Here is a 23,010-nt window from a genome sequence, read left to right on the forward strand (position 1 = left end):
CTGAGAGCAGACTGCCCCGGGCCAAGGCTTCCAACAGAGCTAGGTTGAGAATAGTAATTCTGTTTCACAAGGAGTTCTGAAGTTTGGGGGAGGGGTTCCCACAAATAGGAACAAAACCAAAATTTGAAATCTCAAAAATTCTCTGCAAAACAGAATTATCATTCCAACCCTCTCACATAAAAACAGTATAGAGCAGGCCCAACACTTTCTATTGCACTCTGTAACCCCCTTTTCATGGTTATCTAGCTACCTAATCTAGTATTCAGACTTTCTTTGAGGTTCTCAGTGGCAATCAAGAACAGAAGGGTGAGACTGTGGGAGCAGGGATGTCATCCCCATCCTCCTAATGTTCTCCTCCTCCGTAAAACACCTCCCTTCCCTGGGGCCTAAAATCTCTGCACTCTGACATGAGCAATGCCCAGGGAGTCCACATCACACATCGTAAATCGAGTCTAATCAAGATCGGTTGAACTGGGGTTGGAGAGTTCTGTTCACATACATCGTCAAAGTAGGCCTGGATCTGTTGGGTGAGGTCTTTGAAGGAAGAACCAATGTCCTTCTCTTTCAGCTCCTTCAGGACTTTGGCCAGTGCTTTCATGCTCTCACCAATCACTTCAGAACTGAAAACGTCATGTAAGGCCTTGATCAGTATGTCCAGAAGAAACTTCTTGTATTTTTTCACCTGTACAAACATACGACATTAAAGAAAACTTATCACTGATCACACTTCTAAGAACTTTTCTTTAGCAGTTATGAAGCTGTGGGAATTTCATCAACCCTCTCTCCCTCCTGAGATCTATAGCTATATTTCAGACCACGTGCTAGCTACAATGAGCCAAACTCGGTAACATAATACACATGCATAATCCTATTATTAGATTTCTAGTTACTTAGATTCCAAGGCCAAAAGGGTTCATTGTGATTATCCGGTCTGACCTCCTGCATAACACAGAACTTCTCCGAAATAGTCTCTGAACTAGAGTACATCTTTTAGAAAAACATCCAATCTTGATTTTAAAATTGCTAGTGACCGAAAATCCACCACAACAACTTTTGGTAAATTGTTCCAATGATTAATTAAAATTACTATTAAAATGTACGCCTTATTACCAGTCTGAATTAATCTAGCTTCCTTTTTCTCCATTGAATCTTGTTATACCATTGTTTGCTAATGTGAAGAACCCATTATCAAAATTTGTTCCCCATGTGAGTAGTTACAGACTGTCCTCAAGTCACTCCTTAACCTTCTCTTTGTAAAGCTAAATAGGTTGAGCTCCTTGAGTCTATCACTAAAGGTATATTTTCCAATCCTTTGATAGTTCTTGTGACTCTTCTCTGAATCCCCTCTAATTTATCAGCATCCTTCTTGAATTGTGGACATCTGATCTGGACACAGCATTCCAGCAGCACTCACATGAGTGCCATATTCAGAGGGAAAATAACTTCTTTACTCTTCTTCAAGATTCCTCTATTTATGCCTCCAAGGATCATTTCAATCCTTTTGGCCACAACTTCGCATTGGGAGCTTATGTTCAACTGATTATCTGCCATGGCTCAAGTTTTTTCTCAGCATCATTGTTCCCTGGGATAGAGTCTCCTGTCCTGTAAGTATGGCCTGCATTTTTTGTTCCTAGATGTATACATTTACATATAGTTACATTAAAGTGCACATTGTTTGCTTATGCCCAGTTTACCAAAGGATCCAGCTTGCTCTGTATTGACTGCAAAAAGGTGACTAGGGTATGGGAGAGAGCAGAATTTGGCCTAGTGCATTGTGTCCAGCCTCTGTAAACTCTGAGCAATTATTTCCCTTGGATTCTCTACTTATGTTGCATCCTATTCAGTATTCTCTCATACCTTCACAGGCGCCCCATTGACTATATTTCCCAGGCCTCTTACAGCCATCTGACGGACAATGCTGTTCCTATCCTGTGACCTTTCTTCCAAGATGCGTAAGACACTCTTAAGCAACTTCTTCTCCCTGAGCGTGGGATCACTCATTAGCTGAAATAAAATCAACATGTCCATTAGCACCAATATGATCCTTAAGATTGGGAATAGAATTTGAGCCGGCATAGAATACACTAAAAACAACAAGGAGTCCTCCTATAGCCACAGTCTTGTGGATACAGACTAATATGGCTACACCTCTCATACGAGGCACATAACACACTAACTTTATCATTCCACACAAATGAGAAATGTCTTAAAAACATGCAGCTTTCCTTTTGGGCACTATAATAGGGATCCACTCACCTCTTGAGAGCCCCTTAGTGGCCAGGTCTGGTACCACAGTCCTTTTCTCACCCCTGGTGCACCCTGCCAGCTGACCTCAGTGAGTCTTCTGTGGCTCAGGCCTCTGGCTAAGTCCCAAAGTCCAAATAAACCCCTTCTGGGCTAGTCAAGAACAGTCCCATTGCCCTCACTAGGGTCTCCAGCCCCAACTCTGGGTCCTTGAAATTCTGCTCTTTGTTCAAGCTCTCCGTAAGCATTGTCCCCTTCCTGGGGCTTATGCCACTGTAAGTGGTAGGGAATCCAAGGCCTGCCCATAACTCTGGGTTCCAAACCATGGACCCTGTAAACAGTAGTTAGGCACCGCTTGATTTCAGTTCATTGTTGCTTTTTCCTACCAGCCACTTTTAGCTTCACCCTCACCTCAAGGTTCAAGTTCTTAAGGACTCTCTTCCTGCAAACCCAACTTAAGCAAATGCTGCCAGAATCAAACTCTGGCAATCCCTGGAATTTCTGTGGCCAGAGAGCAGCATCATTTCTTGCCCCTCCAGTTCCTGGCAGGAACTGACCTGCTAAGGCCCTGCAGCTCCTTTTAGCTGAGCCTGATGGGCTCCGATTGGCTGCTCTCATGAGGCCTCTCTAGACAGACCCAGATTTGTGGCTCTTTTCCTGGGGCAGGGTGCAGTAGGACCATGGGGCCTCTTGTAAGGAGCCTCAAAGCCCAGGAACAGCCCATCCCAGGCACAGATCGATTGTTTTCCTTAGAACCAGATGAGCCCCTAAGATAGTTACTTAGCATAAGTGGAAATATGATGCAGATGTTAGAGGAGGGCTGTAGAAAGGGAGGATGGTCCAGCAGTTAACACACTTGTCTAGGACTTAGGAGACCCAGGTTCAAATTCCTGCTCCCTCAAAGACTTCCTGGGTGACCTTGGCAAATCACTTAGCCCTTCTGCGCATCAGCTCCCTGCCTGTAAAATAGGAATAATAGTGCTTCCCTGCCTCCCAGGAGTGTTGTGGGGATACATACATACATTACAGAGTTTTGAGGTACTCAGATACAATCGTCATGAGAACCTAAGACAGATGTGAATGTATTTGTATGTTGCTTGTTTTATAGTATTAGGACACTAGGTTCATTCCGAAGATCTGCTGAGTGAAACCAAAACCAGGAGCTGTTGGTTAGTATCAGCACTAGGACTTGGCAGAAGAGGTCCAGTACTTCAAACTCTGTCTGTATCTCTCTCAGCCAGCACCTGTGGTTGTGTAGCTAGTATAGGCAATGACAGCAATACAAATATCAGCGAGAGAATGACTCCGAAAGGTAGAATGAAGCTCCTTGTCAGGTTTCCATATAAAGGGGGACCCAGTCTACTATCTAAAATGACAGTTACTCCTATGAACTGAACTGTACAACTCCTTAAAAGAAAGGCAAACAGACAATGGTCTAATGGTGAAACTGCTCTTCGGAGCCCTGTGTCTTACCTGGGCAAGGAAAGCTGTGCCGGTGACTCGGAAGTTTTCCATTGTGGAATTCACCCAGGGAGGAGGCTCTGGATGATCTCAAGTGTTATTAGTCCAAATCTTAGCAGACCACTGGAAGGCAAAAAACCGCTTATGGGGTCGATTGCACACTTCAAAAACTCAGCTGCTCTGAGCAGACAGCTCTGATATCTATGGGTGGGAGCTGTGTGTTTCCACCCAGGGCACCCCCCACAAAGCTATAAACTGGAGGTTCCCTCTCAGCCACTCTATTTGCTACTGATTCCCAAGGATAAAATCATGCCTCTTAGATCTCTTACCTCACCAGCAGACACACTCCTCATGGTGAGTCTGGGGGTTTTCAAGCAGAATCCATGTTTTCTGCGTCCTGAGCACTCTCACCAGTCTCTCATTCCCAGCTTTAGAAAGCACAGATTCTAACGCTTGGACAGAAAACCTGGGGAAAGAGAGGCACAGAACTGCAGCAATCAGTAGGAAGGTGCAGCCTGAACAGAGTCAGGAAGCCCAGGTTACTTGTCAGGTCTGCTGTTCATCGACAGTTCATCCACTGGCAATATCCTGGACACCAGTGTCCCTGGAAGGACTTGATGCCAGGAGGTATGTTTCTGTCTCATACATCTCATATAACTAGTTTTGCTAGGGACAAAATTTTGCAGTCATTTTTCACTTTCTGCAAGGAGTATGGATACTAGCAGAGTACAAGGATATAAAAAAGATACACAATCAGGACCCAAAAACTGGGGGGCATAGAATGTGGTGATCACTAGTGGATATTTTGGGGTTGTATCTCCAGATATGATGTGACAGAGTGCTGAGGGTATGCACTTGAGTCAGCACTCTGGTCACTATTAGTACTAATTCAGTTCCTTACAGAAAGCCTGATTGGACAGAGGTGTAGCTGATTACGAGGTCAGATTGGGGCTAGTGAGTCATGGAACCAATCATTCCATTAACAGGGAAACTGTATAAAAGGACATGGGCAGGAGCCCTTTGAGGGGAACAGACAGAGAAAGAAACTTGGGTGACCAGATATCCCGATATTTGGGGCTTTTTCTTATACAGGTGCCTATTACCACCCACCCCCTGTCCTGATTTTTCACACTTCCTGTCTGGTCACCCAAAGAGAAACAGAAAGACAAAAAGCTGGGAGAGCCTGACAAAGTGAGCTCTCTGAGTGGAAACACCTTCCCCCCATTTTGGAGAAGAGTTTAGAAAGTTGAGATACAAGATAAAGGTGCTATGTATTGGTAGGGGGATTAAATAGACTTCACGTTGGTGTTTACAAGCAAGAAAGTCTCAACGTGGTCTGTGTTTGTAGAAGATGTGGGGGTGCAACACCCCTCTCTGTCACAGCTGGGGGCTCATCAGGGATTTCCCTGTTATCTATACAAATGGAGAGCCTGCTGGAGAAGCCGGGGTAGAGGTCTGGCAGTCCGGGTGATGGAGGGAACACACTGAAATGGGTGGTGAAGCATCAAGGAGAAGTCTAGAACAGGGGTTCTCAACCTTTCTGTTTCTGAGCCTCCTCTCACCTCAACAAGCTATAAATACTCCATGGCCCACTCCCAGGCCTCTGCCCTGCCAGGCATCAGAGTTTGGGGCTCCTGGCTCTAGATTTTAACTCCACAGGGTGCAGGGGCTGGGGCTTTAGTGCAGGTGCTGGGCCTCAGGGCTCCAGCCTGGCTGGGCTCAGAGATTCAGCTTTCTGCCCTAAGCCCCAGCTAGTCTACTGCCAGCCCTGCTTGGCGGACCCCCTAAAACCGGCCCAGTTGAGAACTGCTGGTGTAGAAGACCCCACAGACCTTCTAACAATCCCACCAGGCAGAAAAACAGCCTTTGCTTGCCTGGTAGGTTTAACAGCAAAAGAGCCTTCAGGAATTTATACAGGAACAAGCCCAGGTCTGGCAACAACTCCTCCAAAGTCTGGCAAGTCCCATGACAGGAAATGGAAACCAGGCACAGGAGATCAGACTCTGTAAAATGGGACCTGCGAACAACCCTGATCTGGTTTTGGTTACTCTTAAAGGAGCAGCGGTGAGACCTCACAAGGACAGAACAATGTGGGCCTTTCGACTGACACCCCATTTAACCGGGGAAGCACATATATGGCTCTTAGTGATTAGCGGGCAAGAGATTAGGACGTGATTAAGGCAGCCATGCTGGACGAGGTGGGGCCTGTCCACAGAAAAGTACTGCCAGAAATGGAGAGTTGAAAGATGGATTGAGGGATTAGGCCTCTGTGCATTTGCATAGAAATTGAAAGATTGGACCACTCACTGGTAAGGCCACATACTCAAACTGTGGGGGAGATCATGGACTGCATGATTCTGGAAGTTTCTTCAGAGTCACCCTGAGCATATCTGAGTATAGGTTACGTGGCACCAGCCAGTTAATCTGGACCCCGCAGTTAAAATTACAGAGGAATTTGCAGAGGCGGACATTCCCAGAGTGAGTCAGTGGTTTAAGGGGCTAAAAGATCACTAAAAGATTGCCATAATGAGTCTCAAATAAAAGCTCATGTCACCAATATCATTGTGAAACACATCTACAGATGCTGTGTAAAGAGCCATGTCTATGCATTGAAAATTACATTCTTATGATCTGTGTCTAGGGACTAGTCACCAGGAAAGGTGAAAAAATGGTTTTCTTTAAGGCAAGAAATGTTTCTCCATCTGTTTGTTTACATGTAAATTAAGCATGTAGGGTTCACATTCAGTTCAGGACTGTGAGAACTTCAAAGAAAGAAAAGTAACAGGAAGGAGACAGGGAGTGGGGACCCAATTTTGGGGTACACCTCAAAGGTTTGCTCTAGTATATTTGGGGGACAAAGAAGACACCCTGGCATCTTTCACTTAGGAAGCAGATGGACAGCGAGACGGACAGCGGGGTCACTATCAGGCTTGGTTGAGAACGTTGGGCGAGAAACATCTTTAGACAGGAGGTTAACCTGGTGGGTAAGTTTAGTCTCTAGGACCATGTTATGATTTCATTTGACATGTAACCATTTTTTGCTTGCATTCTTTCTCACTGTCACTGGAAATTCTGTTCTTTGACCATCTCTGTTCTTGTTTGCCCTATAACTATATCTAAGTGCTGTGTGTTTTGCACTATAGAGTATAAGTAATAAAGTATAAAGTATAGAGTCTAAAGTATAAGAAGTAAACTGGTGTGTACTGTTCCATAGGGAACAGCACGCCCGGTAATTCTGTGGGTGTTCAGTGGATAAAGGTCTGGACACTATACGGAACGGTCAGAAGACTCGGGGGTTGGTGTGTGCCTATCACTAACCTGTACAAAGAGACTGGGGTCTGAGGAGGCCTGGATGGCAGTGCTTGTTTTGCCAGAGCCTGGTCATTTTAGGGAACTGACCCACAGCAGACACAGACAAGACTTCCTCACTCTAAGGGCAGGCAATGGTAAGGTGCCTCATAACCCTGGAAATTCCTGGGGAGTGTCACACAACTCTATTGGAATTCTTTGTTTCTCTCCCTTCCTTCTAATTACCGGCAAGGGTTGCCCTCAGTATGTTGTTGGTCTTTTTGGAATAGGCTCCAGCTGCTTATCCTTGGCAAAGGCATCTTTTGTCCTGAGGTTCGGCTGACCTGCTGCAGGAGAACAGGAAACAACTTTGGGAGCAGCTCCTGCACAGCTTTGCTCGACTGCTGTGCTGACACCACCTCAAAGATGGCACATGTTGCCTGAAAGGAGAGCATGGTAAAAAATGAGATCTCCTCCCAACACCATCACATCCTCTTCTCCCCTTCTGATATCAGCTGTACTGAATTTTCACTTCTGCCGGTAACTTGAATGACTGCAAGCAACTCCCTTAACTCGTGGCTCAGTTTCCCACATCTGTAAAAACGTGTATGACCTACCAAGGTATGTTGTGAGTCCTAAGGAATATTTGCAAAGCACTGTGAGCAACCTGGTTCAAAGACTCTCTAATTGCCAGATGTTATTAAGTAAATCAGCCACATACTCTAAAACTGCGTATTTGTTCCACAGACAGCAGAGCTGGACTCAGGGAAACAGTACATCAGAGGAGAAGTGCCCACACAGCAATATTCTACCACACTTCTAGCTTTCCAGCAGCAGGATTGTCACAGGGCAGAGGAAAGCCTGAAAGGCGTGTCTGTCATCTAACTTACTGAGAGAGGTTCAGCAGCTGCCAAATGCCTGTCAGTTTCAGTCTCTGAGGTGATGCTTTCTTCTTGGCTTGTTGACGTCTTTATTTTTTCTATTAGGACCTGTAGGACTCGAGTGGCAAGCAAGGGGTCTCCCCCCAGAGATCTCCACAGCTCACTGGTGTAACTGCAATTTAACAGAAGTTACATGTGACCCCTGGACACTTTTGTGGCTCAGACTGAATGTGTCCTATTTAAGTAAAGACCAACTTTTCTCCTTGCCTATGAGGAGAAAGTTAGGAGCACTGTCCTCCTTTAACGCTCCTCCTGTTTAAATATTGAGTTTCCAGTTACAGAACTAGGTTAAGTGACCTAGTCTTACTGCAGCCTAACCATTAATACTAGACTTCCGAAGGACAGGACACAGAGCGCCAATCTCAGTTCCTGTTTTACCACTTCCCAGTAAATATGGAATCCTGAGCATGTGGCTCCCAAAGATCCAGGGTTTGGAAGGCAAGTGGATGAAAGAAAAGCCACATTTCTACTAACTGGACATACAATTATGAGAACGAATATTCATGGCCATCCTAGTTCCCCTTCACAAAGGGTGTCCCTACCCTCTGTTTGCCAGAAGCTGGGACTGGGCAACAGGGGATGGATCATTTGACAGTTACCTGTTCTGTTCATTCCCTCTAGGACATGTGGCACTGGCCACTGTCGGAAGACAGGACACTGGGCTAGATGGACCTTTGGTCTGACCCAGTATGGCCGTTCCTATGGTCTTAGATTCCAGCACTGATAACTGATAACCCAGTTGGGGACCTTTAAATGAAATGATGGATCTGCTTCCAGTCCAGTTTTAAATCCCAAGGACAGCAACTCTATTCTAGCAGCCACACCCTGACCGATACCAAGCGGCGGTCTGATGACAATATTGGCCCTATTCTTTATCATCAGCCAGGGATTGGACTTGAAGCTGTCATGCTACCAGGAAATCAACAGCAATTGCTAATTTTCAAAGTGAGGTCAATTCAGGTGTCTAGAGAGCCAGGCCGGTTCCAGGCACCAGCCCAGCAAGCAGCTGCTTGGGGCAGGCAATGGTGAGGGGCAGCACATCTGGGTCTTCGGTGGCAATTCGGCGGCTGGTCCCTCACTCCTTCTCAGAGCAAAGGAGTAGAGCTGCACATCGCGATCGCAGGGTTTTTTTATTCCCCGCCCTTTTTTTGCTGCTTGGGGCAGCAAAAGCCCTGGAGCCAGCCCTGCTAGAGAAGTAGATGTTTCTAACAATACACTCCAGTTATACCAGTAAAGTTAGGTCTTTAGGATGTCAAAGCAGTTATGAATTAATGGAAACAGAATGACACTTAATTTCTCTCCACACCCCACCTTACCATGCTCTTGGACCTTCCTGGAGAAAGACCCAGGCTATTAACCATCAGGAATTATCCCAAAATGTCTGCTGCTTAAATAAAGCCCTACATCTCCCAGTAAAGCTGTGGGATCCATGTTTTACCAAGATGAATGCAATAGGTAGCGGTATATACCTGTCCATTGGCAGATGGTTGCTGAGTAGGCTGGAGATCACTGCCTCTAGGTGATGGTGAGCTAAAATAGACACTGCCTCCAGCAGGAATTGCCTCAAGCTGCCCTCCTGGATAGTAGCCATGTGGCTATATATTATATCCACAATAGCTGGCACCTGGAAGGAACAAAACCAGAAAGAAATGTCCCTTTTTCTTTCTCTCCATTCATTCTACAGAATCAAAACCTTTATTTACACATTTGCTGATTTTTTAGAAATTCCTCAAGAAACAAACGTTCAAATATGTCTGTGTAACTTTAACCCACAACAATTGCCCACACTTGGCTGTAAAAATTAACACTGACACACACACATACAGCGAAACCCCGCTATAACACGATGATCAGGGTCCAAAAAATTGGATCGCGCTAAATGTGGGGTCGCGGTATAGCAGGGGTTACCATTTCAAGCTGGTCAGTTTCAAGCCGGTCGATTTCTCTTGGGCAGAAAACTACTTGCATTTGCGAACTGCCCACCGCAGTAACTGAAAGGGTGGAGCTCCAGCAGCGGGAGCTCTCAGCCATGCGGTGAGAGAGGGAAACACTTGGGGAGAGCAGGGGAGATGTGCAACGGGCAGAGGAAGAGAGAGGAGCAGCTGGGGAGAGAGTGGCTCTTCTCACCAAAAGGGTAAGCGGGGGCAGGTGGGAAGAGGCAGTGGGGAAGGCACATTCCATTTTTTGCTTTTTTTTCCCCTTTGGGGGCACTCCAGCCCCTCTCCCTTCACAAAGCCTCTCTCTCTCTCTCTCTCTCTCTTTTTTCTCTCTCTCTTTTGCGCTTCCGCAGCGCTCCAGCTGCTTTTTTTTTTTTGGCCTGGGGCGGCCGGAGCCACTTTACAATCGTGTTATAGCCGAATTCGCATTATTACGGGGCGCATTATAGCAGGGTCAGGGGCGGCTCTAGCCATTTCGCCATCCCAAGCACGGTGGCACCCGTGGCTCCGGTGGACCTCCCGCAGGCGACCGGCAGAGCACCCCCGCGGCGTGCCGCCCCAAGCACGCGCTTTGCGTGCTGGGGCCTGGAGCCGCCCCTGAGCGGGGTTTCCCTGTACATACCAGGTAATTTAATGTGGTGGTGCCCAGCTATGCATTAAATAAACCAGCTGGCATGCACAAAAGAAGGCTTTGCTTGCCCAGATTTTGCAGGTGTGATTTAAGCAGCCAAATGCAACCATTTGCCTCGAAGGATGCACAGTTCATAAACAACCACAAGCACAAAATATGCAAGTGCTTTAAACACAGTGTGCAAATGCCTGGGACTATGAACAGGTGACGACCTCTCATTCATTCCTAGCCCTTCACATCTTCGAAACACTGTGCAAACGTGGCAGTTCTGCTGCGAGGGTTCCCTGTCCTGAGGCCTTTCACCAGCCTTGATAGAACATTTGTGGAGTGCTCCTTTCATCTAGCCCTAACGCACTGGGCTCCAGAATAAGGCATATAAATAGTGGATCCCAAAGACACTATAGTTTTCTCCCTCCCTCCTTCTATTCTTAAAGGGTACGTCTACACACTAAAAAAATCCCACAGCAGTGAGTTTCAGAGCTCAGGTCAACCTGGGCCTGAGGGGCTTGCACTATGTGGCTAAAAGTGTAGCTGTTCCTGCTCGGGCTGCAGCCCAGGCTCTGAAACCTGGCAAGAGCTCAGGCTCCAGACTCACTGGGAATGACTACAGGACTATTTTTATCCAGGTAGCCCTTAGCCATAGGCCTCCTAAGAACTGGATGTCTCCAAGTGCCAGTCATTCTGTCTTCTTGTCTTTTCCCCAGAGTCTGTTTTTTCAAGCCTTTCTTGGCTGAATACTGTGGCAACAAGCCAGACAAATAAATAACCAACCATCTTCCTTTTCCCTTGGATTCTCTCTGTCTATTGCTATTGATTCTGCCGTTGCCTAGTTTAGGGTGAGAACAGAGATGGAATCGACTCTACGTCCGAGGGGGAGAAACAGCAAGACTTTTGTTCATTACACATGAGGGCAAAGATCTAAAAGCCTCGAGTTTAGGCAGAAAACCTCTCCAGTTTCCCGTTTTACCTTATCGAGCATGGCATCTCCACACTCCTTCAGTATAACCTTCATCCACAGTCCAGCTGCCGTGGCACAGGTGGGGCTGGCAGACAGCATACTTTCCACTGTGGCCTCAATAAAGGCTGTGGCCTGTTCTGGGGGAAAGTACTCACTAACAACCTGGGAATAAATCAAAAACAGGAGAGACTGCAATGATGTTTGGCTCCAGCACTTGTAAAAATGGAGGCCTAATTTCTCTATGGAAAAAGATCTATGCATCAGCAAATTGCATTCACCCACGAAAGCTCATGCTCCAATACGTCTGTTAGTCTATAAGGTGCCATAGGACTCTTTGCTGCTTTTACAGATCCAGACTAACACAGCTACCCCTCTGATTAATTAACAATTTGTTAATTAGCCTCATGTCCAGCTAGCCATTTGGGATTAAAATTCTCTCCATAGTCTATATACTACATTTTTGTATTCTACACTAATGAGATCAGGTTCGAGGCAAAGCTTCTGTTGCACAGTTAGCACAACATTGTACCGGCTATGCAGGAGGTAAGTTTCCAGTTTGTATTCTCTTAGATACACTGCATCTTTTTACAACATATACAATGAAGTCAAGAGAGGCATGCTCACAAATATAGGCAAACCCACAAGGTGACAGAATGAAGACTGGATGGGTTCTCAGCTTGATGTTCCACTAATACAGTTTTTTCTCATGGATAGCTGGATAGGTACATGTGTGTGCATCTGCGTGTGCATTTTCATGGGAGTGCAACATTCTGTGGAATCTGGATTTTACATGGCATTCATGGCACCCATCTATGAAAAGCATCTTGCTGGTTACTAGCAACGAATGCCCTGCACCCACTGCTCGCTCCAAGTACAGAAAGGCATCATGAAAGTGTAAATGTAAAATGAAGGGTGCCTGGTCACTAGAACATCCGCACAAGTTTTTTGAGTCAGTTACCCTGGCCATTTTGGAAGATGCCTGAAACAGAGCCTCGGGGTCCGGAGCTGCTGTTAGTTCGTCACGGAGACATCTCAGCTCCTCCTCCGCTGACCCCAGGTTCATGGGCTGGCCTGGAGTGGAGAAAAGGAAAAAAAGTACTGTAACGACTAATGAAACTGAACCTCTACTGCATGGATATTCATACAGGAGGATCCATGTGCTAGGCTGTTATCAGCATAGTGTAAAATCTTGGCCCCATCAAAGTCAATGGCAAAACTCCTGTTGACTATAATGGAGTCGGGATTACACCCTAAATGTCTGAAAGTTAACAGTAGTGGTATGTTATTGTGACTGATACAGGATTGAACAAGCATCATATTCAGCTTGGAGCAGCTTTCTGGGGGTGTCTGGTTTCAGTAGTGTCTCTGCTCTCACTATTTACATCTAATCTCACATTCAAGTACAACTCATGCAGGTAGCTGTGAGGTTCCAATGTAGAGGTGAATCCCTCCACCAAACTCTCAAGATGGGGCTGGACAAAACCTTCGGCAGGAAACCCATGCTCATCCGTCACTTCTAAACAATGCTGGGATTTCTATGTTGTACACTCAAAGACTGGAGTCCCTTATTCTGTTTGTGAATCACCAACACTGTTTTTAGGACTGATTAATAATAATTAGAAATAGGGTCACCAGATGTCCCAATTTTATAGGGACAGTCCCAATTTTGGGGTCTTTTTCTTATATAGACTCATATTATCCCCTACCCCCGTCCTGCATGAGTTTCACATTTGCTGTCTGGTCACCCTAATTGGAAATGGCCTTAAATAATAACCAAGATCTATCCCATTAGGTGAAAAGAACATCCTACTCCAGGGGTCGGCAACCTTTCAGAAGTGCTGTGCCGAGTCTTCATTTATTCACTCAAATTTAAGGTTTCGCGTGCCAGTAAGACATTTTAACGTTTTGAGAAGGTCTCTTTCTATAAGTCTATAATATATAACTAAATTGTGGTTGTATGTAAAGTAAATAAGGCTTTTAAAATGTTTCAGAAGCTTCATTTAAAATTAAATTAAAATGCGGAGCCCCCCGGACTGGTGGCCAGAACCTGGGCAGTGTGAGTGCCACTGAAAATCAGCTTGAGTGCCGCCTTCGGCACCCGTGCCATAGATTGCCTACCCCTGTCCCACTCTTTCACAAAGGGGAAAATGGCCTACACTTACTCCAATAGCTTTGAATGCTCATGACAGAGGGCTGCTGCAAGAACTTTTTGTTTAAAGAATTATTCCAGGAAACCCCTCCAATACAGCCAGTGGCAGGGTAAAGAGAATGAAAATGTTTAGTACCAAGGGCTTGTTTACATGGAGAAGTCAAGAAAGCTAATCAAATTCATTTTCAAACTGCATTAGTTAAACTTCATTAAACACCTCTGGGGACACACTTATTTAGAATTAAAGGGGCCTTTTTTCAGGTTAGTTTAATTCATGTAATTCACTTAAATTAAGAAGGGCCATTTTCATTCAGAATCAGAGCATCCACACGTGTTTAATGACACTTTAAAATTTACACCTTTAGTTCATTTGGATTAACTCTATTAGTGTCCCTGTGTAGAGAAGCCCTAAGGAACTGAGCAGTTATCTACCTGGTGCAGACCATTTATTATTTGTACAGTTCCCAGAAGTGTGCCACACTCTTTACACATCATAATCGTCTCTTCTAATGAGGTATTTACAAGATGCCCACCACTCTGTTATCTAAGTGCCAACAGACAGGACAGAAAGAACTAGACAGGCAGAAAAATGGACATTACAACAGTGAAAGAAGCTGAAGAATTACTTATACCTGCTAATGGTCTCCTCACCTTGTATACAGAGAAGGCAGCTGATACAGTCAACCACCCACTGACGAGATGTGGCCAGTGAATCACAGCTGTATGGTGCTATTGCTCCAATCAGAGATCCAAACTGATGAAAAGTTTCCTGAGTCTAATTAAAAAAGAATGAAGAATGAACGTTCTCCAGCTGTACTAGACTTCACTTGCCATCTTTATTGTTGATACCAGTCAGCTCTGTGTTTTTGGGGAACCAGGGCACAGTATCTAGCTTGTGTGACCCCTGAAGGACACCCCCAATTCCCATCTCTGTTTGAACCAAAACCGATCAGAGAAAAGGCTTGCAGAGAACAATGAAGGGTTTGGGGAGACACACCTAGATGCCTCCTGACAAGGGTGACAAGATTAAGACATCTCCATTTGCATACAGAATGAAGAACAGAGACAACTCTCTAGCCTCAACTGCATGAAAGATGGAATAGGGATTAGCATAAAGAATGAAGAACAGAGAACCGCACTGAACTCTGGGACCAGAAAAGCAGGGACGCATTGAATCATGGGAATCCCTGCTCCAGATGCTAATGAACCTACGCCTGCACACACTCAGCTCAGCAATTATCAGACCAATTCTAGTAATAAATCTTTGACTCATATCCCAAAATACTGAAGCAGCGTAGTTGCCTTGTGAGCTCCCCGGAAGAAAACAACACCCATAGCCAAGAATGATCAGCTCCTATTGACTAGCCTAAAGAAAACCCTTGAGCCATCAGTTTACCCATAAACAAATCTAGTGTTCTCCCTTGAACCATTGTATTTTCTCAACAAAACCCCTACCTATGCCCAGGTAAGGATTCTGATGTATAGACCCAAACTCTGCATCAGTTCCACTGGGATTCCATCTCCTGACTGATCATGCTGGGGGCTCTGCCTGTCTCCAGCACTCAGGACCCTGAGCGACCACCATCACCTGGGAACCCCGACCAGTTCAAGCCTCATGGAGTGGGTGGGATCCATCTCTCTCTCTCTCTGTTTTCTTTCCTACCTCAGGTATTAACCTTTAAAATGTAGCTGTTATGTTTGTTTAGCCCTCCTGGTGTGGTTATCACTATGATTCAATCAATAACTGTTATGGGTCAGCTGGTTGCTTCTCTCTCTCTCTGAATTTTACTCTTTTGTGTTTTTAGCTTCCCCATTTACTCTGCAGCGCTTCTTGTACCTAAGCTAAAGATCCTGTAGTACCCCAAAATACAGTGGGGTTTGTTCATCAAGTGGGTTACCACCAGTACAATTGTAATGTGAAAGTGTGATAGGAATGTGTTAAACTTGGGGCACATAAGTGGGTGGGGGGAGCAGTGGAAAGTGCTGCTGAACCCAGCCTGTTGAGACCAGGGACACATGAGGGTACCAGCTTGAAAGTGCTGCTCAGCCCAGCCCACTGAATGCAGGGACATATGAGGGGATCAGCTGGGGAGTGCTGATTGACTTGCTCTGCTAGTGTGTGTACGCATGTTCGTCTAGTTCTACTTATTAGCCCTGGGGAACCTAGTCCTGCAGGAGAGCTCCATTGGGAGGGGACTTGTAGAAGGAAGGAGTAGAACACACAAGTGACATAAGCAACACAGTAATAGAATTACAGAACCGCCCCACCCCTCCCTTCCCCCACAGAAGAGTAACCCTAATTAATGAGCCTCCCCAAAGTAATGGGCACATCTGGTAACATTGTGCCTCTGATTCCTGTACTGAACTGGGTAACGCACATTGGAAAATATAATCCCAATTGTACATACAAACGGATGGGGTCTAAATTAGCTGTTATCACTCAAAGAAGAGACTTCAGAGTCATTGTGTACAGTTCTCTGAAAGCATCTGCTCCACATGCAGTCAAAAACGCTAACAACATGTTAGGAACCATTAGGAAGCGGATTGATAATAAGGCAGTAAATATCATTATGCCGCTATAGAAATCTACAGTACCCCCACACCTTGAATACTGCATGCAGTTTTGCTCATCTCACCTCAAAAAAGATATGTTAGAACTGGAAGAAATACAGAGAAGAGTAACAAAAATTATTAGGCATATGGGACAACTTCTCATATAAGGAGAGATTAAAAAGACAGGGACTTTTCAGCTAGGAAAAGAGACGACTAAGAGGGACTATGATAGAGATCTATCAAATCATGATTGGTGTAGAGAAAGTCAATAAGGAAGTGTTATTTAGTCCTTCACATATCACAGGAACAAGGGGTCACCCAATGAAATTAATAGGCAGCAGGTTTAAAACAAAAAAAGGGAAGCATTTCTTCACACAATGCAGTCAACCTGTGGAACTCATTGCCAGGAGATGTTGTGAAGGCCAAAAGTATAACTGGGTTCAAAAAGAATGAGATGAGTTCATGGAGGATAGGTCCATCTCTGGCTATTAGCTAACATGGTCAGGGATGCAACCCCATGATCTGGATGTCTCTAAACCTCTGACTGCCAGATGCTGGGGCTGGGACTGTCCAACAGGGGATGGTTCACTTGACAATTGCCTTGTTCTGTTCATTCCCTCTGATGCATCTGGCACCCACCACTGTCAGAAGACAGGATACTGGGTAGATGAACCATTCTTCTGGGGGATCCAGGATAGCCACTGTTATGGTTTATGTTCTTAGCTGATTACATAGAAATTCAGCTTTAGCATCCTGGGAGCATAAGAACCAAGAATGCATTTTTGTGACACTGGCAGACCAGTCAACCTGTGTATGACCCATAATAACTTAACAAGAGGCACTTCTACTGTATCAAGACAGTTCACTTGCATGTGAATTTCAAAGAGATGTATTAGACTAGCAATCATCAACTCATTCAAAAATGAACAAGAGATGCTAAGTGTATTTGTCTGTGGTTATCTATACCTGTTAGAAGTTTCACAATGTAACCAAATTAGCTTGTAGATGCTAATTCCCTTTCATAGCTTAATTGCCTTACTTATGTATGCAAGGTGTTCAGTTAACCTTTGATTTTAAGATGTAAGACACTTCAGGAAACCAATCATTTCTACATTATCTTCAGCTTAACTATCTGTGTTATAATGGAAGAACGGCTAATTACCTTATGTGAATGAATGTAACTAGTTTACTGTGTATGCACAGGAAATAGAAGATTATCTTCAAAGCAAAGTACAACAGGCCATCTGCATTGGGGGAAGGTCCTTCTGTGACAATTTCTGTGAGGTAGGCTTGTCAGCCTGGTAGAATAGCTATAAAAGAGAAGGCTCGGGCCTGATCCTATCATCTCTAGTCTGCTTAAACGTTGAACAGGGACAGTGTAAGCCATAGGACAGAGATCTTCCAAATAATCATTTGGAAGAACCTGGAAAATGCCTGGAAAAACTAACAGACATTACATCTAAGCTGCCTTTGGATTCTGATCTGTTGGGATGATTCCAGAGAGACTTTTACAAACCAGCAGTTTATTCCATCACTGTTGTGATCCTGAACTATGAACATGGAAAGTCACTTGTCTGGATATTGATCTTTTAACCATTTGTAACTCTTCTTTCTTTTAACAATAAATCTTAGATTTAGTTAAGGATTGGCTGACAGCGTGATATTTGGGGAAGACCTGAGATTCACATTGACCTGGGGATAAGCATCTGGGCCTTTATGATCAGTGAACCCCACATATGGTGAATCAGGTTTCCAGTAACCCCTCACTATATTAGACATAGAATATCAGGGTTGGAAAGGACCTCAGGAGGTCATCTAGTCCAACCCCTGGCTCAAAGCAGGACCAATCCCCAGACAGATTTTAACCCCAGTTCCCTAAATGGCCCCCTCAAGTATTGAACTCACAACCTGGGGTTTAGCAGGCCAATGCTCAAAGCACTGAGCTATCCCTCCCCCCCTCTTCCAAGACATGGATGTTTAGATGGGAGCCAAGGTCTGGAATGCCAAAAAGGGACCGTGTTTGGCATCTCATTAACTAGAGTGGAAGCTCTTTTGTTGTTGACTTGGTGAATCTAATGATAGAATAAGCCGTCAGTTTGGGGGTGGTCTCCCTCTACTTCTTGCAGTCTGCCCGCAGTGTGGTCACAGCATTGTTGTGTAAACCTCTCTCTTACGGAAGCAGAGGGATGTTAGTCACCTTGAGATCCCAGCTGCTGTCCTGGAAGAGTTTTTCATGCATTTGCGTTGAGTGTCAGATCTGATGTAAGCAGGGAAGTCAGCTCAAGGAAGAGTAAGGCTATACTCACTGTGCTATGAACTGTCTCTCGATAGGCAGTCAGCAGCTGGGTGCTGGCCTGCAAGGCCCTCTCTCTCTCCCACTCCTTCCCTGAACTGAACCATGTCCTTAGGAGCTGTTGGTAGAGCAGGGGAATGGACAGAGTTAGTACCAGAAAATCCCTCCCAAAAGTTCCTCTTAAACAGGTTTAATTGTCACTAAAATCCCTCTCCAAAGCATCTGACCTCCATGTAGCAAAGGAATCACATGTCTAATGGAAGAGCCCCTTAGATATACAAGTCCCAGGGGCCAGATTCACCTCTGGTGATTGAAGCCAAAGGAGTTACATGAGAGATGAATCTGGGCCCGTGTATGTGATGTCTGCTGTAGACTGTCTGATGGGAGCTGTCTAGCACATTGCATGCTGTTTGATGTCTGCTGCTGTGGTCTATTTCCTGGGCAACTTCTCCCACATTGATTGGCAAAATGACAGAGAGGAGCATTTCTTTTATTAATTTGAATAAGAGCAGAGAAGTCCCCAGCCCAGCTCCTTTTATAACTTCATTTTTATACTGAACGTGCATCAAACTCCCCACCCCTCAGCCCTTCACAATATTCTGTTCATGTCTGAGGAACAGGAAGTTTCCTCTGAATGAGTTTCCATACACAGGGCTTAACTCAATATTCATGAATTCCTCTTAGAAGAAGTGATCAGTTTCAACTGGTTCTCTTGGATTTGGCTACTGCAGTGGTGATTTTCTTGCCGCTCCAAGTAGTGTCAATGACACTGTAAGAACTTGGTCCCAATCCAGCCCTGGCATAAAATGGCATAGCTTCTGTGGATTTCAGTGGGGCACATGCCCGCTTATCCCAGGAAGAATTGGGTGCTTTCTCCCTAAAATTCACTCCATTGTGGAAAATTCCTCCACAACTGAAGCTTGACCCCCTAAATCTCTGACTCTTCCCTGCTGTAACACAAGAAACAAACTCCACCACGGTTCAATGGTCTACTCACATCAAACATTTCCTGGAACCAGTCTGCGGTTGGTTCTTCCTCCAGCAAAGTCTCCACTAGCTTGCCAAGGGCTTCCAAGGACCTCACGTAGAGTGACTGAAACCAGAAAAGAAGGAGTGAGGCTCAGCACAGATCATTTGTGTGTGTGGGCTGGGGAAAGCTAACCATAACCTTGCCAGGGAGGCCATGTGTGACTGCCATCACCCAGTGCCTGCTGGGCAGAAATACAGTGGATGGTGCCGGAGGAGAATTGTTGTCACGTACTTGTATATGCAGAGCATCCTTTGCTGTCCCGTCTTCCTCTTTCATCTTCTCCAAGGGAGGAAGGGGAAATAAACTTTTGAAGCACTGACCAAGGAGCTCACGGTTTTCCTCCATGGTCAGAGATGGTTTGAGCTTGCTGGCAGAAGAAAGATAGAGAGAAAAGTCATGTATTAGACTCAGTACCACCTCCAAGTAAAAGAAATGGGTCCAATGACTAGAGATTGTCCCAATCTAGAACCCCAAGTGCAAACAACCCTTCACTTTGCACCTCTATTAAGTATTGGCTCCTCTAGAAGTAAAGCTAAAACTTCAAATCTCCTTTTAGAGAAACCCACAAGCTTCCTCCCCCCTGCCAGCTAGCCAGACACCTCCCTCCCCATCTGAACTCTGCTCCATTGTACTGCATGCCCCACAACCTCCAATCTTGTGTCTTTCGAGCACAAACCCCCAAATGGACACATTCAAATCCTTAAGAACTGAAGTCCTGCTGGTGAGCAGCATGTGAGCCACAGGGCCACCCAGAGGATTCAGGGGGCCTGGGGTCTTCGGCGACGGGGAATTGCCGCCGAAGGCCCAGCACTTCGGCGGTGGGTCCCGGGGCGGAAGTTCCCCCCGCCGCCGAATTGCTGCCGAAGACTGGGCCCCCGTGAGAGTTTTCCAGGGCCCCCCGGAGTGAAGGACCCCACTCCAGGGGCCCTGAAAAAACTCTCTTGGGGGCCTCTGCAGGGCCCGGGACCTGGGGCAAATTGCCTCATTTGCTCCCCCCGGGCGGCCCTGGTGAGCCAAACCCTGCAGGCATTAGACTGCTCCCAACCTGACTTTCATGAATTAACAAATAAGAAGGCATCACAGTGCCAGGAAATATGGCAGAAAATAGCCTACCTCAGATGTCCAATGGCAAGAACTGCCTGGTAGCGAACTGGAGATGTCAGGGAATCCAGTGGTTCCTATTTAATGAAGTCCTGAAATGCATGAATGGGGACATCAAAATGGGAAATGGATTTGAAAGGCAGAGAGGCCTTCCTCTCACACCCTGAAACAGGGCCATATGCCAGACCTGGAATAAACAGACACCGTGCCCAGCAGGCTCTCTGCCTCAGAAATGGGCCGTAGGGCCATCTGCAGGCTATACAGAGGACAGAAAGAGAACTCACAAGACACAAGCCATTCCTTCCAGTTACAGCCCACAATATATGTCAGCATCCCTGCCAAGCTCAGAATGGACCCAGCATTCTGGGTGCCATGCAGGTAGCTCATGAGACTGCAGTAGTACAGTCACAGCCAATGGATAAAATATCATCTCCCCAGAAAACCAGTCTCATTACATTACAACAAACTCTCTTGTACTTCAGTCCTCAAAGCTCCTAATCACTCACCAACATGTAGCCAAGGAGCTCCAGTTTGTATGAGAATTCGAACTCTTGGGAGTCTCTGGTCTCCAAGATGGCACAGCTAATCTCCATGACATTCTGGATGAGGGTTAATTTTAGGTTCATGTCCTACATAATCCAGAAGGAGAAACAAGAGGATGTGGATGAGAAACTGAGAGAAGAACCAGAGTCCAGAAGATAAAGATCAGGAATTAAATCTAGCCTCGGGAGAGGAGAGAGGTGTCCCCAGACCCCAGAAGGTAGTGGACTCTGGCTCTGCACCCACCTCAGAAGAGAAAACCCAGGTTCATCAAATAAATCCAGGCCTACTTACACCAGAGCAGCCAGGACTCCTGCTTGATGTAGCAGGAAACCAAACTCTGTGCAATTTAAACAAGCAACTTGTGTACAGAAAATGCAAGAGCTGAGGGCAGATTATTTAGAATGTACCTTGTTCGCAACAGTGATGCCCAGCACCTGAAAAACGAAATGCAAAACAGCTATTAGCAATGTAGATAGTCCCACATAACACACATCCTCAAAATGTCCTGGCTGGTGAATATGGAGCAGAGAGAAATCACTATTGTTAAATCTTCCAAAAGGCAGGAAAGGTATCCAGAGAGGGTGTTTTGCAGAGGTCAATATCAGGGTACCATCCTCTGTAGTATTTGCATTTGTGAACTACTGGAAGATCTCAGTTTGGTTCAACTGTTTTTGGCAATGCCTAAGTGAGAGTCTCAGTTAGACAAGGCAGTACTGAATGGCAAAGTGACGTGGAGAGGTTGCATTGAGATGAGAGTCAGGACCAGCAGTCAGGCACCTGGGAACAGAAATAAAGCACACAGACAAACAAGACGACAGATAAGAGGTAAGGGAAGTAGTGAGCAAATCAACTAAATACAGGCTAGCACTAGTCTCTCTTGGGTAGCAAAAGATAGAGCTAGATACACATCCATATGAGGAGTTAGAGTGTTATTCTGAATAGCCTGAGTGTCACTGCATCTGAATTACTGTGTAGCTGAGGTCTACAGAATTTCAGAAGAATATAGAAAAACTAGAGAGAATACAAAGAAGAGCAACAAAAATGATACAACATGTGACAGCTCACGCTCCATCCATTACAGGTTTAAATTTGAGTTATGTGACACTTATCACGCAAAAACTCTTACCTGACAACTGGCTCTGTAATGGAGAAGGATGTTCTTTGTGATGTCTGCCTCTACTCGGGAGAGAAGCTGGTCTTTTGGAGCATGGACAGCCACGCTGCTGTAGGTCAGCATCAGGGTGCTGCGAGTCTGGCCTCTTCTCCCATGGTGGTAGTCCTAGACAATCAGAAAGTTCTTCTGATGCCTTTTGCTTTGGAATTCTGATCTGCTGCTGACCGAGGAATTCCTCACAGCAGCAATAGCAGCTTGCACTTGCAAAGCTCTTTTCAGCCAAAGATCTCAAACCACTTGCAAAAAGTATTTAAGCAATATAATAACTGTGAGGCGTGGAGATATTAGTATCTCCATCATTCCCACTAGGTAACTCTGACACAGAGAGCCTAAAATGCTGAACCTACAGCAGTGAAGTACACGGGAGCTTAGTCATTGACACTAGTGGGTATAAGATCAGGCGCTAAATGTCTTGCCTAAGGCTGCACAGTGAGTAAATGGCAGAGCCAGCAGTGGAAGCCCAGAGACCTAGTCTCCTGCTCTAGCCTTTAGATCAGTGGTTTTCAACCAGAGCTACTTGTGTACCCCTGAGGGTCTGCAGAGGTCTTCCAGGGGGTTTATCAACTCATCTAGCTATTTGCCTAGTTTTACAGCAGACTACAAAGAATGCAAGTACAATATTTATATTCCAGTTGATTTATTTTATAATTATATGGTAAAAATGAGAAAATAAGCAATTTTCAGTAATAATGTGCTATGACACTTTT

The 23,010-nt window shown here is 45.5% G+C and overlaps 3 long non-coding RNA genes across 3 annotated transcripts; all 3 read right to left on the reverse strand.

The window, feature by feature from the left end:
- Positions 1-652: 652 nt before the first annotated feature.
- On the reverse strand, positions 653-3,793 carry LOC120370648. The gene is made up of 3 exons (XR_005583860.1): positions 3,718-3,793; positions 1,858-2,004; positions 653-682 (listed from the first exon to the last, which is right to left on the reverse strand). It is a non-coding gene; the product is annotated as an uncharacterized LOC120370648 (long non-coding RNA).
- A 259-nt stretch (positions 3,794-4,052) lies between these two features.
- On the reverse strand, positions 4,053-7,943 carry LOC120370604. The gene is made up of 3 exons (XR_005583826.1): positions 7,884-7,943; positions 7,240-7,433; positions 4,053-4,171 (listed from the first exon to the last, which is right to left on the reverse strand). It is a non-coding gene; the product is annotated as an uncharacterized LOC120370604 (long non-coding RNA).
- Positions 7,944-20,976: 13,033 nt separating this feature from the next.
- Positions 20,977-22,285, reverse strand: LOC120370615. The gene is made up of 3 exons (XR_005583844.1): positions 22,256-22,285; positions 21,537-21,563; positions 20,977-21,215 (listed from the first exon to the last, which is right to left on the reverse strand). It is a non-coding gene; the product is annotated as an uncharacterized LOC120370615 (long non-coding RNA).
- Positions 22,286-23,010: the final 725 nt, after the last annotated feature.

Source organism: Mauremys reevesii, linkage group 1 (genome assembly GCF_016161935.1).
Source record: "Mauremys reevesii isolate NIE-2019 linkage group 1, ASM1616193v1, whole genome shotgun sequence".
Lineage (NCBI taxonomy): Eukaryota > Metazoa > Chordata > Testudines > Geoemydidae > Mauremys > Mauremys reevesii.